Below are 16,251 nucleotides of genomic sequence, written 5' to 3'. Positions count from 1 at the left end.
CTTAACGAGAGGCCCCCGACTTGGCGACGCCCTCATAAGTTCTACGGAGTTGGTGGTTGGGTAGGGTAAGGTAGGTCATGGAGGTTTGCCTCAAGCTGGCAATTCGACCCACAGACTATGTTGTTTACCTGTTTTATTTAAACTCTTGCCAGCCGGCTGTCGAAAGAGTATGCTAATATCGATTTTATTTACAGTTTATTCTTTAAATAATTTACAGGCGATTTCTTAACCTCAATCTACCAACTACTATCCGTTGTACAAATCTAAATTTACCAAATTTGTACTTTCTGCTCAGTGAGCAAAACGATTCCTCTAGGTTCATCGAATACAAAAATCAACCATGCATTTTAAATATAATTATACTAAACATTTTACAAAGTTTTATTTGAAGTATTTGACGAAGAAAACGACCTAAAAGGCTCAAAAACCAAATATAGAAAAATGTTTGCCTAAACTCCTCCGTAATTAAAAATTTACGATGCTAGTTGAAATTGAACTCAAAGATGCAATTGCTGCTTAAAAAAAAAAAAATGCTGCCATAAAAACCTTGCGGATAGTTCACACGAATGTGACATAGAGGGGTAGGGGGATTGAAAATAGCCAATTTTTGCGTTAGGTTATTAATGGAGGAAAGGAGGGAAAGGAGGAAAAGGAGGAAAAGAATATGAAATGTTACTTGTATGAGTCATGTTACTCAGTACAATAAATTTACGATGGACCTACATCAGAGCAGGGCGCAACTGAATTTGTTTCATTCTTTCACTTTATTCCAGACAAACTAGTTCATTTAAAGAAGGGACTATCTATCCTCTTTGCCTTATACCGGGCAAATGTGTTCATTTGAGGAAGACATTATCACTTTCTTTCCCCTAATACCGGGCGATGCTATCATCTAAAGAAGGAATTATCTCCTACCGTCGTCTTATACCGGACAAACGCGTTCATTTCAAGAAGACATTCCCACAGTTATCGAAAGCTTTCCGGTACCTGCCAGTTGCATGAATGTCTTGTGTAGCAAGTACAATGGATACATTGTGCACAAGAAGCCGAAAATGCTTCCCACCCTGAAGCATGTTAGGCCGCACCGAAAATCGAACTCGCAACCTCCGGATTGGCAATCACACGCCTTTGCTCGCATGGCTTACTTAATACCTATCGCCTTGTGCCGCACTCAAAAAGAAGGGGGATGCATTCGGGGAAATGTTACATTCGGGGAATTGTTACATTCGGGGAAATGTTACATTCGGGGAAATGTTACATTTGGGGAATTGTTATTCGGGGAAATTGCATTCGGGAAAATTGCATTCAGGGAAATTGCATTCGGGGAATTGTCGCACAATCTGAAAAAGATAAGTATTTCATTCAATTTTGTCGATGAAATTATGAGTTAGGGCCTCGGCATGAGGCATGTAATCCACCGAGTCGATGCGAATAAATCACCCCGGTGCACAGTGGCTAAAATCGTGTTTTGAACGCGTTTAATTAATCGTATCTTTATTATGCAACTTAGCGTAATGGTGTCTTCGAGACATTCAATCAGTAAGTTTATACGATTCTTTAGAGGCATTCAGTTTACTGATCAATCCCCTAAAAGTGAGATGAAAATTTATTTTTCCACTTCACAACATATAAGGTTTGATTCTTCATAAAAGTTGTAGCAAAAGTTCTACTGAAAAACTTTGCCGAAGACACCAAGTTCGTAATTCCGTTACTTTTGGAGACTTTTTACGTATTATGCAGACAAGCCCTTAAAATGTGTTTTTCATCATATCTTTTCACTTTAATTTATACATTTTGTACATGTTCTAGAAAGTTTTAGATAATATTAAAATACGCCGTTTGGTGACTATTGTGACTTAAATGCTTTAAAAATAAAAAAGCTATAACAGTTTTATTGGATTTTTTAGTCATATTTAATTTAACTGCAATTTGACAAGGGGCAAATTGTGGCAGTCAATCTCATACGCATAACAAAGTACAAGTAATGAACTTTAAATTATTACCTGAACTGTAGAGTTGTAAGCGAATGTAAGGAATGTTTCATCAAAAACCATTTCCTACTATGCAAGGTAGTAATCAATCACTCTTTAAAGAGTTGATAAACTAATGCACCATGCGTTTCCATGTGCTTGGTTGCTTATACATCGAACATGCTCAAAACTTGTTGGCATAAAAATCAATAAATCTCCAAAAGTAAAGAAATTACGAACTCGGTGTTTTCGACAAAGAGAACTTTTGCTACAACTTTTATGAAGAATCAAACTTTATATGTTGTGAAGTGCAAAAAATAAATTTTTCAACTCACTTTTAGGGGGATGGTTCATAAGGATGAATACCTCCAAAGAAGCGCGTCAACTTACTGGATGTCTCGAAGACACCATCACGCTAAATCACACTATAAAGATACTATTAATTAAACGCGCTAAAAACACGATTTTAGCCACTGTGCGGTGGCTTGCTGATGGCCTCAACAAGTCCTATCTGTACAAATAGGGTAACCAACTTGATTGAAACCCCAGCATATTTTGGACCCTTCTTGCGACATTTTTTTTTTAATTTTCAAACTCCAAACAATGCCGCTGCTAAATCACGCACTGTCTTCGAGTAAACAATATTGTTCTGCATTTGTTAGACTAGTTTCATGTGTCAAAGGGACGATGTTTAGATGAAACTTTAAGGAAATCAACTTGCAGTTTGAGTAAAAAATGTGATCTCCACACGCGAGAACCTCCACAATGAAGCAGTCCAATTGAAAGATAAGACTTTGCTCTGGCGCATTAGACCAGTAAAAGCTTAAAATTTGGCTTTATTAAACTAAATTGGGGTGTCCGAATTCTGTAAATTTGGGGTCCAAAACGAAGCAAATTTTCATCTTCGGAGCACAAATGCAGTATAAAATATAAACCTCTTGCATAATCCTTTAACACGATTGTTTTTAATACTATTGCTTGCGAATGTTTTTAATACTATTGCTGAAACATCCGAAATTTATCAAAACATTTGTTTAAAAAATACAATGGGGCTCATATAAAGTTAATCCACTCATTTTTCTTCTAAGTAGGGTAAGGTACCGGTTTTGGCCACCTTAGTGCCTAATTTAGCCAACCCTGAAAAATGCATGTTTACCAAAAATATCGATCAGTTTCAACAGCGAAGAAAGATAAAGGATATACCTCTTGTAAGAGTTAATAAAACCCAGGAAAATTGCTTTACTTTTGTAGTTGTGTGTCTTGGGTGAAAATCACATAGCGTAACTGTACCAGTTTCGCAATGTTCCTAATTTGGCCACTTTCTCGCGTAACTCCGAAAATAAAGCAAATTTCTAGGGTGTTATCAACTGTCACAGGAGATATAGCCCTTATGCTTTTTCGCTTTGAAAACTGATCGATAGTTCTTTGAAAATATGCATTTTTCAGGGTTGGCCAAATTATGCATTAAGGGGTACATATACCCCTGGAGTACCTTCGCTGGCCTCAGGGGGTACCTCGGACCTCGGGAAAATGCGTAATGGCGGATGTATTACAATTTCAATCAAAACTTATTGATAAAGCGTATATTTTTTGTTTCATGATATAATCTTGTACATAATATGCATGACGATCAGTAAATCAAAGCCTATTGAATCCTGCTCTCCACAACCCGCTTAGGGTATGGAGGGCAGTGGACAACAGATGCTCCGGATTTTTTTCAAATTTTAAATATCGCTGCCGAATGATTTTTTTTTTCTCACATTTGTCACTCCTAAAAGTTGTAACCGACGTGATTTATTCCAAGAATTTCTGGAAGAAATATTCCTCAAGGAACTCCAAGAAAAAATCCTGAAAGAACTTCATACGGAAACCCTGGAAAAGCTCCTGAAAAATCAATGGAGAAAGATTTGGAAAAACTACAGGAGGATCTACACTCTACAGGAATAATTTCTGGACGAGCTCCTAGAAGATTTTTTGGAGAAATTCCAGGAAGGAATCCTGGAAGAGCTCCAAAAAAACCCAGGGTTCATCTTGAATTTTCCTAGGAATTCATTCTGAATTTCCCCAGGATTTTTTCCGAATTCCCCCAGGAATTCATAACGAATTCCCCTAGGAATTCATACCGAATTCCCCCAGGAATTCATTCCGAATTTCCCCAGGAATTCGTTCCGAATTCCTCCAGAAATTTATTTTGAATTCTTCTAGGAATTCATTTTGAATTCTCCCAGGAATTCATTCCGAATTCCTCTAGAAATTCATTCTGGATTCCCCCAGGAATTCATTCCGGATTCCCAGAATTCATTCCGGATTCCCAGGAATTCATTCCGATTCCTCCAGGAATTCATTTTGGATTCCCAAGAATTCATTCCGGATTCCCCAGAATTCATTCCGAATGCCCCAGAATTCATTCAAAATTCCTTCAGGAATTCATTCGAATTCCCAGAATTCATTCAAAATTCCCAGGAATTGATTCCGAATTCCCTCAGGAACTCATTCCGAATTCCCCAGGAATTCATTCCAGATTCCCCTAGGAATTCATTCCGGATTCCCCCATGAATTCATTCCGGATTCCCTCAGGAATTCATTCCGGATTCCCTCAGGAATTCATTCCGGATTCCCCCAGGAGTTCAGTTGAATCTAAGTTACGTCCGATGCTAAAGTTATATGAGTCAAATACATAGTCAGTCTTTTTGTCAATATCTTCTCTTCTTCTTCTTCTTATTGGCATTACATCACCACACTGGGACAGAGCCGCCTCACAGCTCAGTGTTTATTAAGCACTTCAACAGTTATTAACTGCGAGATTTCTAAGCCAGGTTACCATTTTTTTGCATTCGTATAGCATGGGGCTAACACGATGATACTTTTATGCCCAGGGAAGTCGAGCAAATTTCCAATACGAAAATTGCCTAGACCTAGACATAGTCTGTTGTTTGAGAATGCATCATAATATAAAAAAGCAATTTTAGATTTGTGTATCATTATGTCGTCGAGCCGTATGAGTTTAACCAATTGCAGCAACGTCTGGGGATACAAGTTTTAGTAGGTTTGAAAAGTTAAGTTCCCATTACATCTAACGTTTCTTACGATGTCACTTCGTCTCACACTGTTCAATCCACTCATCACCTATCTGTCTCAGTCATTTTGTGTACCTCACGTTATTCAGTTTAAGTCTGTTGTACGGATTGTGAGAGTAATTCTACTTCGATGATCAGCCGTTTTTTGTCTGAATGTATGAATCAAATAAAAAGTCTGAATGTATAGGAGTCAAATATTTTTGGGCTAAATTTTGAAATAATAATTCTGTAAGTAGTTGACAATGCTTGTTGTTGTGATTGGTTTATGTAATTTTTTTTGTTTGCATGAAGCAAACAATGACAACTCACAACCCAGATTGGGTTTTATACACTATCGTAATTGTGTACGGCCCTAATTGCACAAATTGTACTCTCTGACTTGTTTACCTAACTCCATACTTCGTCGATATAAGTAACAGAAGCTCACTGTAATTTTGTCATAATAATCAGAAATTAAATTCATCTTCTTTCATTTACTTCCTCTAATGTAGTAGGCATTACAGCGAATAGTGATAAAGTAACGACATATACTCTAAGAACAGGTTCCCTTCTCGAAACAAGTTCAAAACCAATAAAAATTATGTTATTTTGCCCAAACTTCTCCGTAGTACTTTGTGCTTTGAGAATTAAGTAATGGCGCTTTTATTTATAATTATCTCCCAATTCAAGCCTGCACGGTGGGCCTGAACGTTTTAATATTTGTCTCATATTTATGAAATGCTGCATTTTAACTCTGATATTCTGTATCTGGTAAGATATCTTCCTAGTCATTTGCTACGATGAAACATTGGGTAGCATGTTCAATGTGCGTCAGAAAACTGCTTTTACATTTTTAGATTACATAAACTGCTTTGGGAAATTACATAAAAAGCCGACAAAATAATTTAACATTTTCAATTAAAAATTTGTAACAAAAAATTGTATTTTCCCCCTGTCATAATACTTTTCCGCAAGCTTTTAAATGATTAAACATAATTTTTATAACAGAGAATCTTTATTTTTATTCTTTATTAAAGAGGCTTGTAGCCATGGGCTGGCTCACTTCTGATGGAGAATCTTCTAATTTTGTATTATTTTCATAATTATTTTATAGTATTTCAAATATTGATCATACATATAGCTGAAGCTGATTCTAAGGATATTTAATCCGTTCAATATTCGTGGGTTAAAATATGGGTATCTCTGATATGACTAGTCTAAGATATCGAACCGCACTTATCTGAAATACCGTTGTTGAGAAGTATGTATGTTAAAAAAAATTAAAAATAATTACTGTAGATCCGGTTGTTGTTGTACCGCGGATTGAATTCGGAGCTTCCACGGCAAGGTAGCCGCTCCATAATGTACCGTACAGTATTTTCTACCCGATAATGGACGATACCAATATGATGAAAACATACACAGGAAACTTGGTGACAATTTAACATTTACATTCGAATCTATTCTTGCAATATCCTCTATCTGTTATCTGTTCGTGGTTTGTTTGTATATAATATTCAATGTAGGTAGGTTTATATTCTTTTCTACTAGCTACTTCTCAAGAGCAAGATCAATTGTGATTATAAATTGGTTTATGTCTGTGGCCCGGATCGGATAGAGATACACACAATAGTTACACAATTTTCAAATAATTCTAATCTATCTAGGAAATTAAAATTAAAAAAAGGATTCAGAGATGATGCCAACTAGCTTTCAGAATCCATTACTTCTATAAATTTCATTCAAATTTGTTCTATTCGGAATCTTGCCATGTTAAATTACGATCTATTAATGACAAATATTCAAATTTTACCAATATTGGCAAAAAAAATCCTATAGCCTTTACGTATACTTAGAATACGCGAAAGGCAAAAAGCTACAGGTGTATTCAGAAATAAATCATTGCTCTCTGTTAAAATGTAGGATTCTTTTTGAGCTGTAATGAGGAATCAAGATATATTCAGGTTTTTCACCAATCTCTTCTAATTTTTGCACATTACAAGAAAAAATAAGGTTACATATTCATTTTAATCGAAACGCTCATATTATTATGTATGATACTGCTATCCGTCTTTTTGTTTCATCTTTTCAGAAATCAAGAAGTCTATTTTTCAATCTGTGAACCGAAAGGATGAATATTTCCTGATTTAAACCAGGACATTTTATGACGAACTATTGGTATCTCTGAAGACAGCATTAATCAAAAACTAGCTGGTGTTGAAGAAAGGTTCTCCCTCACCCAGGACATGCGAATTGAAACTTGCTGAGAGAATTCCATTATATACATATTATATTGAATATTTTTATATTTCAAATTATATTGAAACTATATGATTATATACCATAAAAAAATAACCATCAGGGCACCCGATTGAAGCGATTTGGATAGGAAGAGTGGAATCGCCAACTTCCTGTTGTTAACATCTCGTGGATAAAGGGCGGGCTCTTCTCCCCATCTATTGGGTCAATCTGGGAAACGAGGGCTAGATAATATTATTGTATGTACGAACTTTCTTCTGGAAGGAGATTCTCTATTCATCCCGTGGATTCGCATAAGTGTCTCTGCGTATGGAACCACCCACCCATTTTTGGCCCTTCCTACAGGAGTTTGATGAAATATAAACAATGATATAACCAGGAACAAATTGTTTGTCAGATATGGCCAGTGCTACTGACAGGTGCCTTGCTACAATAGATGATAGTATCATCATCATCATCATCATCTCACGTTATTCAGTTTAAGTCTATGTTATTTGCAAACCACTTCTGTTGCGTCAACTGTTAGTTCACTGACTCCATTCTACCCATCTAATACCAATCTCCGAAGGGTTACCAACGCTGTCCCTTGCCTACGGAAATAAAAGTCCTACTTTAGCTTTTCATGAATAGTTAATATAAAATAGGTAATATGAATATAATGAATGTTATTTCGAGTTATCCTAGCAGACACATAATCTGTTTATTGGTTTCAAGGCAGCGTACGAATCAGTGAAACGAAATGAATTATGGCAAAATATGCTAGAACATGGTTTTCCGGCGAAACATGGTTTTACGACTGATTCGTGTAACGTTGGACGGATCGAAATCAAGCGTAAGGGTTGCGGATTAAATATCGACATCATTTGTTACCTTAGATTTTTTTATTGCTTTATTTACGTGATTTTTTATAATTTTCTATAAGTTCATCACGGGGTTACCTTAGATGGATTGAAGCTTTTGTGCCTTTTAAGAGGGAGATAGCGTGGATAGGACTCACGATCAATACTGGAAAAGGTCGTGATCGTCATAGGACAGAGAGCAAAGCGACTTTTTATATTTCAGGCGACCAAATGAAAGAATCATGGGATCTTTGATCAATTTCGCATGAAAGTCAGTCATAAAAGGATATGGTGTTTTTTGCCTTTCTCGTACAACAAATTTGTACCGAAAGGCTATCATTTCACTCCAAAATCGAACTTTTTATAGAAATCTCGGAAACCCATGATGTTATATACCAATCGACTCAGCTCGTCGAGCTGAACAAATGACTGACTGTCCGTGTGTATGTGTGTGTGTGTGCACACGATACTAAAAACATTAGCCACTTTTTCAAATAGTAATTCTTGAACGATTTTCACGCAACAAGTTGCATTCGACAGGGAAAAAAGCCTTGTTGATCACTATTGAATTTGATAACGATCGACCATTGCGTTTAAAAGTTATTAAGAAAATGGAATCGAGCTATATAAGCGCCATATAAAGGTTAGTGTCTTGGCTTAATGCGTGAAAGGCAGTATCACCACTCGGTGAATTAAGTTGGGTTTTTAAATTAAAATTTCCAAATTATTTTAATGAATATATGCGAAGAATTGTAACTATTCGGCAAATTAATCATTTTCTTTTAATTCACCGAGTTGAAAGTGATATCTAAAGTCTAAACACAAAAATAAAGCAGATATGCACACTTTTATGCCCTGTTACGGTTGAGATTTTTGTAGCATGTCATTCATCCTTCGCGTTTCTATAGTTATTGAAAGGGCCAGATTTAGGGTAGTGCAAATTTCAAAAATGTTCGAAAATTCCAACTCCCATATGTCTATCAGCTTCTTTTTGATGATTTAGGAGTCCTGGCAAAACCCTCTAACTTTACGCATAGTCTGCTGACGTTAAAGGATATGTGTTCAATGCGCAATGCGCATATTAGGGGCGTGGAGCGTCAAGTTTTAAACGATTTCGTTTAGATAATTATAGATTTCAATTAGTCAACAATTGTATGTATGTTTCACAATATAAAAATATGCATGTAATTGAAAACTTGTTATGGACTCATTTGGTCTGCTAAATATATAGTAAGGAACAAAGAACAAATAATTATTGAAAATGAATTTAGTTTAACTCCATTAATTCATATTATACTGAGATACTTGACGAACCACCGTCGATCCCATCATCCGTGTACAGGGAATAATATGTTAAGAATATGTTTCTGGACTTAAATCTTGAGTCTGAAGGTCAGGAAGCCACCATTTGAGAGGCATGAAGGCTTTTTTTTCGAAAAGCTAAGTTGCTTCTTTGCAAGAGGATTTCAAGAGGCAGCTTGATGTAGGCAATTTTACATTTATCTGGTTAGCAATTGGCAAATAAAGGTTGCAGGAAGAAGAAGAAGTCGAAGGATGATATTTAAAAAAAATGCATGGGGAAGCATACGGGAAGTTTTTTAAAACTCTTCTCAAAAATTCTTGGAGTAATTTAATTAAAAATTGTTAGCAGTACGGGGTTGGATTTTACTTCTACTGCATAATAAACGCAATTTTTTAATTTCAAATTTTATTTTGTGATATCACCCTTGATACACAGTATGAGCAAAGTCCAACCCCGTACTGCTTTCCGTTTTTAATTAAATTGCTTCTAGAATTTTTGAAAAGAGTTTTAAAAAATATCCCGTATGCTTCCCCGTGTAATTTTTTTCAAATATCATCCTTCGACTTCTTCTTCTTCATGCAACCTTTAATCGCCAATTACAATTTGAACTGCAAAGAGATTATTGACGAAATTATCTTATACTAGTCGAACTGCTCGATCTTTCTCGGGTTTTATTTTTGATCTGTCAATCATTTAGTTGATTGAGGCGTCGCACTCTAGATCGATTTCACTTCGAGTTTGATGGCTTTCCATAAATCTCATCCGCATAAATACGTTGCATTTAGACAACTTCCCAACTTTCCCCAGCAAATTGATCAACTATTAGTATGTACAAATACAGTTGATCCCAATACGAATCGATTACTGAGAGAATCTTGTAAATTGGTCCACCCGTTCGTGAGTTATATTGCCTCAAAGGAAATGCTAACTTATTTTTATATATAGAGACTAGTTGAACGTAGCCGAGCTTGCTCAGGTTGTATTATTTTGCATTCCTGTCAATTGTTGTGTTCATTGCAGCGCCGAACTCTAGATCATTTTATGTGCGATCGCATTGGGATTTCTCCCAACTGGCACTAATGTTGTATTTAGACAGTTTTCCAGCGTCCCCCACCAGATTTGCAAACTTATTGAATACACAGCGGAGCCGAAGCCGAATCGATTGGTGAAATCTTGCAAATCGGTCATATTAAACCGCATGACTCCAGTGTATACCGTTTTGTTTGACCGATAAATACAAGATTTGTTCGACTGCTTCAATTTTGATTAAAATATACTAAGCTCTTTTAAGAGAATGTCTTCAGCGTGTAAAAATGAAATGGAACAGTCCTTTACCCGCATTATGACAGTGATTGAATTGTTTTCTAAGCAAACACGATAAATACAATAACCTACTGGCTACCCTTTAGATTAGCCAACTAATTATCATAAATTTATTCGCTACCACCAATTCCGACCTTCGAGAAAAGAGGCTCAAAGATACTCAATGAGCAACTTTTTCCTCACCTCATTGAGTCAAACCATTTAGTTATCATTGAGAAATGAATATATTTCGGAGCTACCCGAAAAAGAGAGAACCGCAAAAGTACAAAAGAGAAGAGCAAAGATTCGTGTGTCGAGAGCAGTGAGTATTTTATTTCTTCTCCTGATTTGCTCTGAGGAGCATTCCATCCCTGTCTGCCTGGAACAATGCAAATGAGATTCCCTTTTTAAAAGTAGCCATTTGCCCGCAATATAGATGAATGTAATCTGTTATTTTGATGCAGGCGAATTTGGCCAGAATAAGGAAAATATATATGAATTATCTATTTTAGCAAAACGTATCGAAAGTATAACATTTAATTTAACATTAACAGAGGCCCGCAATCGTCCTTTCAAGAGGCCAGGAAGCCTTTTTTATCTTAAAGTGGCTTGCAGCCCTAGGCTGGCTCACCTCTGGCCAGGAAACCTGATTTCAAGAGGCCCGGAGGCCTATATTCGAGAAGCACAAAAAGCTTGTTTCAAGAGGATCGGAAGCCTTATTTCAAGAGGCCCATATGCCTCCTTCCAAGGGGCTCGTAAACCTTCTTTCAAGAGGCCCGGATACCTCCTTTCAAGTGGTTCGAAAGTCATTTTTTTATTCTCATCATTATATTTTGGATATTCACTCCTTGTTCGAAGATGTCTTCAATCAAGATCCAGTGAAACAATGCGTGTAGCGGAACAAAGACTACACTTGACAAACATTAAATTACCAAGTTTTTATTTTGCACTCATTTGTACCCTCTCAGAAGAATAACCCATATAAACTCGTTAAAGTATGTAAGTGTACAAAATATAGTTTATTTTCTTCGGCTCTCAGCAATTGATGTACTTTGGATTGAAATATAATATACACCTATATATTGACGAAGGGCTGTACATTTCGTGCCACGTAACCGATCCAAAACCATCTAATTAAAATTTACAATATGATAAGCACCGCAGTAAGTACACACCCTTCTGCGAAACACCAGTTAAGATCTCCATCGGGATGACGACCCGAGATGATGACAGCGCTCCAACCGAGTCACTTTTTAATGACACTTCTCCTCTGTTGATTATTCCATCCAACACGTTCTACGTACTTCACACCTCGCCCCATGCATGCATGGCTTTGTTCTTTTCCTTTTCCGCCAATATGCGGAAAAATTTATGAGCTCCTCCGCTAACGGTCCTGCCGGTCGTTGTCGTGGCCGTAACTCTTTCTGGATCCGTGCTTTTCGGTGGAGGGAAGTGCTTTGCCGTGCCCGCCGCTATTTGTGTGTTGATTCCAGCGCACTTGTCGTCTGCAAAGTGTTTTTCCAATGGCGGCCTGGTCTTGGCGATGGGCATTTATGACGAAGCGATTCGCTTTTCATCCCAGTGGTGCCAGCCAATTGAAAGGCCGGGTGTAGTATGCCAATGGTTTTAATTGTAATTTCGAAAAAAAAAGTTGAATGAATTTGTCACTCTTTCGTCTTCTATTTATTACAATTTTACAATTTTAATTTGCAATCATAATGTACGAGTCAAAGAAGTGAAAAGTGTCCAGGTTTTCACAATTCTGGCACCACTTCTCATTTCAGAGGGTGTCGGAATTTGTCTTTTGTATTTGAGTTTTCTTTGAGGTTAGTTCGCTCCGTTCACGTTGCATTGCAGTACCATCAATAGAACAAACCTATGAGACCGTGCTGGAATCGTTGTCGTTATCGTCGTCTTCGCCGGAGACCACGTGGCATGCTTCCACTGTTTGATTTCGCCCGGTAGGAGTTGGTTGACTATCGACCGACGATATGCAGCGGAACCGCATCTCGCAGAATGATTGCATATTGCACGATGCATGAATTGCACACGCAAATGAGCACGGCACCGAGAGCACACCGGGAGAAAGGAGAATGACGGAATAAGTGTGTTTGAGTGCATAAAGACTTCTAGGTGCGACTCAAATTGCATCTCAACCACTCCACTCTGGAACTCGAACAAGATCATTGTGTCCCCCAGCCCAGCACTGGAATAAGGGGACACCAGAAGCAGAGCATTTGGGTGCACATGGTCCATCAACCTGCTGACTGCCTTTCGTCGTTTGATAGAGCCGTGTCCTATAATGTCGCTGTCAGTTGTCGGTATTGCCGTTGCCTTTATTTGCATATGCAAATAAAAGTAGATGGTGGGGACCTAACGGAATAGATGGACTGCAATTATCCAACTGGAGGAATGTGACTAGTGATATTATGTTGATGCATAATATTCAGAGTACAGAAAAGCATGATTACATTGGGTTAGAAAGCTGTTGTTTTTTGCAGTGGACAAGTAAAGGAAAACATTTGTGCACAATACTGAAAGAAAAACATCACCGTTATCGAACTCATATAAACCCATTCTTGAAATTAAAACTTCATAACGTAAACATGATTGGGTAAATTAATGCATGTCCGTATGTGGCTCTCTCAATCTTACTTTTTTAAGATTTGATTATGCTCCAGAAATCCCAAAACGCCTGTGTGTTTTCTTCGTTTTTGTAACTATGGAGTATGAACAGTACATTGATGCGAGTGGAGGTGCAAGGTACATTGTAGCTTGGACGTTTTGTTTCCAAAATGCAAAGCAGATATTTCATCGAATTGTGAAAAATTGCAGTTATGGAGGGGCCTCGTTTTTTAATTTTCTGCTGTTGGCCATCAATAACAAGTAACAACAGTTTTCACTATTTTGTACACTCTGGAACAACGAGTTTTTTTGTTTAAGCCAACAATCTATATAATAAAAATGAGTTGAGATTTCCTTCCAGACGATTTAACTCGCGAACGGGTTGACCGATTTGCAAGATTTTTTCCCTAATCGATTCGTTTTGGGGACCGCAAAGTTTGTATATACAAAAAGTTGGTGAATTTAAAGGGGAAATGTAAAAAATCATCAGAATACTATTTTGGGTCAGCTGTTTAGGAAAACAAAACACACGCATAGAAATTAATCTAGAGTGCGGTATTGCAAATAGTTCATTGTGGCATTTTCAACACCCGGGCAAAGCTGGGTTTCTTTCGCTAGTACTAAATAAAACCGCTACCAATTTACACCTCAGTCAAAATACCAGCCTTTTGTTCTATACGAGATTTTCTTCAAAGCTCTTAAATACAGTGGTCGACTGTTATTAAATTTAATACAGTCGGACTCGACCATCAGGAGACTCGATTATCCAGGGTACGATTTTCCGGAACGCAATTAATTTTTTTTTTTTGCATTTTAATTTCAATACAAAAATGAACAATATGATTATTCCAACAATATGGGACGTATCTAGATGGAGGGTAGGAGTTTGATATTGATATTTGTATTATATATTAAATTCATGAATTCAAATGAATTTATTTAGGGTAGCTGCTCCTTAAATTCATACCATGTACCCATATAAATAACATACGCGCACGGTAATGGCGGCTTCCATGAATTTAAAGTGTATCCGTCGCTGTACTTCTTTGACATCTGGCTTGGGTTTGACATTTCGTTTATCCTCTTCCCTCATCCTGGAACAGGATGATAACGGAATGTCAAACCCAACCCAGATGTGAAGAAAGTACAAGAACGGATACCGTATGCGAAATGCTGGATTGGAGCGCAAATTGTTTTGTTTTTCATTCTTGGATTTTTTTTTTCAATCGCAGAGCACTTCAGATATTTACCAACAAATAACGACACAAATTTGGCCAAAATTGTCTGTTTTGCGAATGTTATTGATATAGGAGCATGTTATTAATAATGGAACAAATACCCTAAGCTATATTCATACATAATATTATTATAATTATTTGAAGAAACTTGAACGATTCCATGAATCATTGAGGTACCCTCTATTTTTTCGCTGTAAATGAAAATAAGCATATTTCGGATCTTTTTAAAATTTTCCGTTTTGCGAATTCCGCAAAGTTCTTCCGCAGCTGTCAAAGTTCTACCATAAGCCTGAAAATCTTCAGTACACTGAAACAAAAACCTGATATTTAGCGTTGTCATCTTAGAATGCCATGCCAAACCGTATAGAAAAATATGAAGTGACAGATGCGATAGTTTGAAAATTGCACCGGAAAGTGGGAAGTTTTCTCTGCAACAGCAATAACTAATGAGATATATCTTGAATGTAAGCTTCGAGCCTCTTGAAAGGAGGCTTGGAGCCTCTTGAAGGAGGCTTGAGCCTCTTAAAGGAGGCTTCCAGGCCTCTTGAAAGGAGGCTTCCGAGCCTCTTGAAAGGAGGCTTCCGAGCCTCTTGAAAGGAGGCTTCCGAGCCTCTTGAAAGAGCTTCCGAGCCTCTTGAAAAGAGGCTTCTGAGGCCCTCTTGAAAGGAGGCTTCCAGGCCTCTTGAAAGGAGGCTTCCAGGCCTCTTGAAAGGAAGCTTCGGAGGCCTCTTGAAAGGAGGCTTCCAGGCCTCTTGAAGGAGGCTTCCAGGCCTCTTGAAAGGAGGCTTCCAGGCCTCTTGAAAGGAGGCTGGGGCCTCTTGAAAGGAGGCTTCCAGGCCTCTTGAAAGGAGGCTTCCGAGCCTCTTGAAGGAGGCTTCCGAGCCTCTTGAAAGGAGGCTGGGCCTCTTGAAGGAGGCTTCCAGGCCTCTTGAAGGAGGCTTCCAGGCCTCTTGAAGGAGGCTTCCGGGCCTCTTGAAGGAGGCTTCCTGAGCCTCTTGAAAGGAGGCTTGAGGCCTCTTGAAGGAGGCTGAGCCTCTTGAAGGAGGCTTCCAGGCCTCTTGAAGGAGGCTTCCAGGCCTCTTGAAAGGAGGCTTCCGAGCCTCTTGAAAGGAGGCTTCCGAGCCTCATGAAAGAAGGCTTCCGAGCCTCATGAAAGAAGGCTTCCGAGCCTCTTGAAAGGAGGCTTCCGAGAGGGGTCTGAGGGGTCCGAGGTACCCCCCGGAGCCAGCGAAGGTACCCCCAGGGCTACATGTACCCCAGGTTGAGAACCGTTGCTCCAGAACATTTATGCGAACTTTCCGCTTCAAGAACTTTTTTGTACTATTTTTTTACTATTTACTTTTTTACTAAGAAACTATTTTTGATGCAAACTCCATACAAATCTCAACTGAAATCCGATTTAACCCCCCTAAAAATGCATGAAAAAATGCACCTACGTGAGAGAAGAAAGCCTATACTTTCGTGTAGTGTGTGTTTTAGAGATACTGATTTTTTGAAAATAAGCCTCGTCGGACAAAAACACCGTGAAGCTGTTGCAATTGAGACAAAATTTTCAGATTTGACATTAACATGTGGTTCAAAAACTAATGAAGCATACGCTTGTGCGACAGTTAAAATGTATTCTCGCCACCATAGAACGGTGTGTTTATGTACATAGCA

General features: G+C 37.9%; 1 protein-coding gene across 1 annotated transcript in view; it reads left to right on the top strand.

Moving 5' to 3' along the window:
- LOC134223059 (tyrosine-protein kinase-like otk) overlaps positions 1-16,251 on the top strand; it is a 193,207-nt gene that overhangs the window by 112,668 nt on the left and 64,288 nt on the right. The gene's annotated exons all lie outside the window — the stretch shown is intronic.

This window comes from Armigeres subalbatus, chromosome 3 (genome assembly GCF_024139115.2).
Source record: "Armigeres subalbatus isolate Guangzhou_Male chromosome 3, GZ_Asu_2, whole genome shotgun sequence".
In the NCBI taxonomy this organism is placed as follows: Eukaryota; Metazoa; Arthropoda; class Insecta; order Diptera; family Culicidae; genus Armigeres; species Armigeres subalbatus.
The sequence above is the reverse complement of the archived record's forward strand: the minus strand, read 5'-3'. Positions and strand labels throughout refer to the sequence as shown.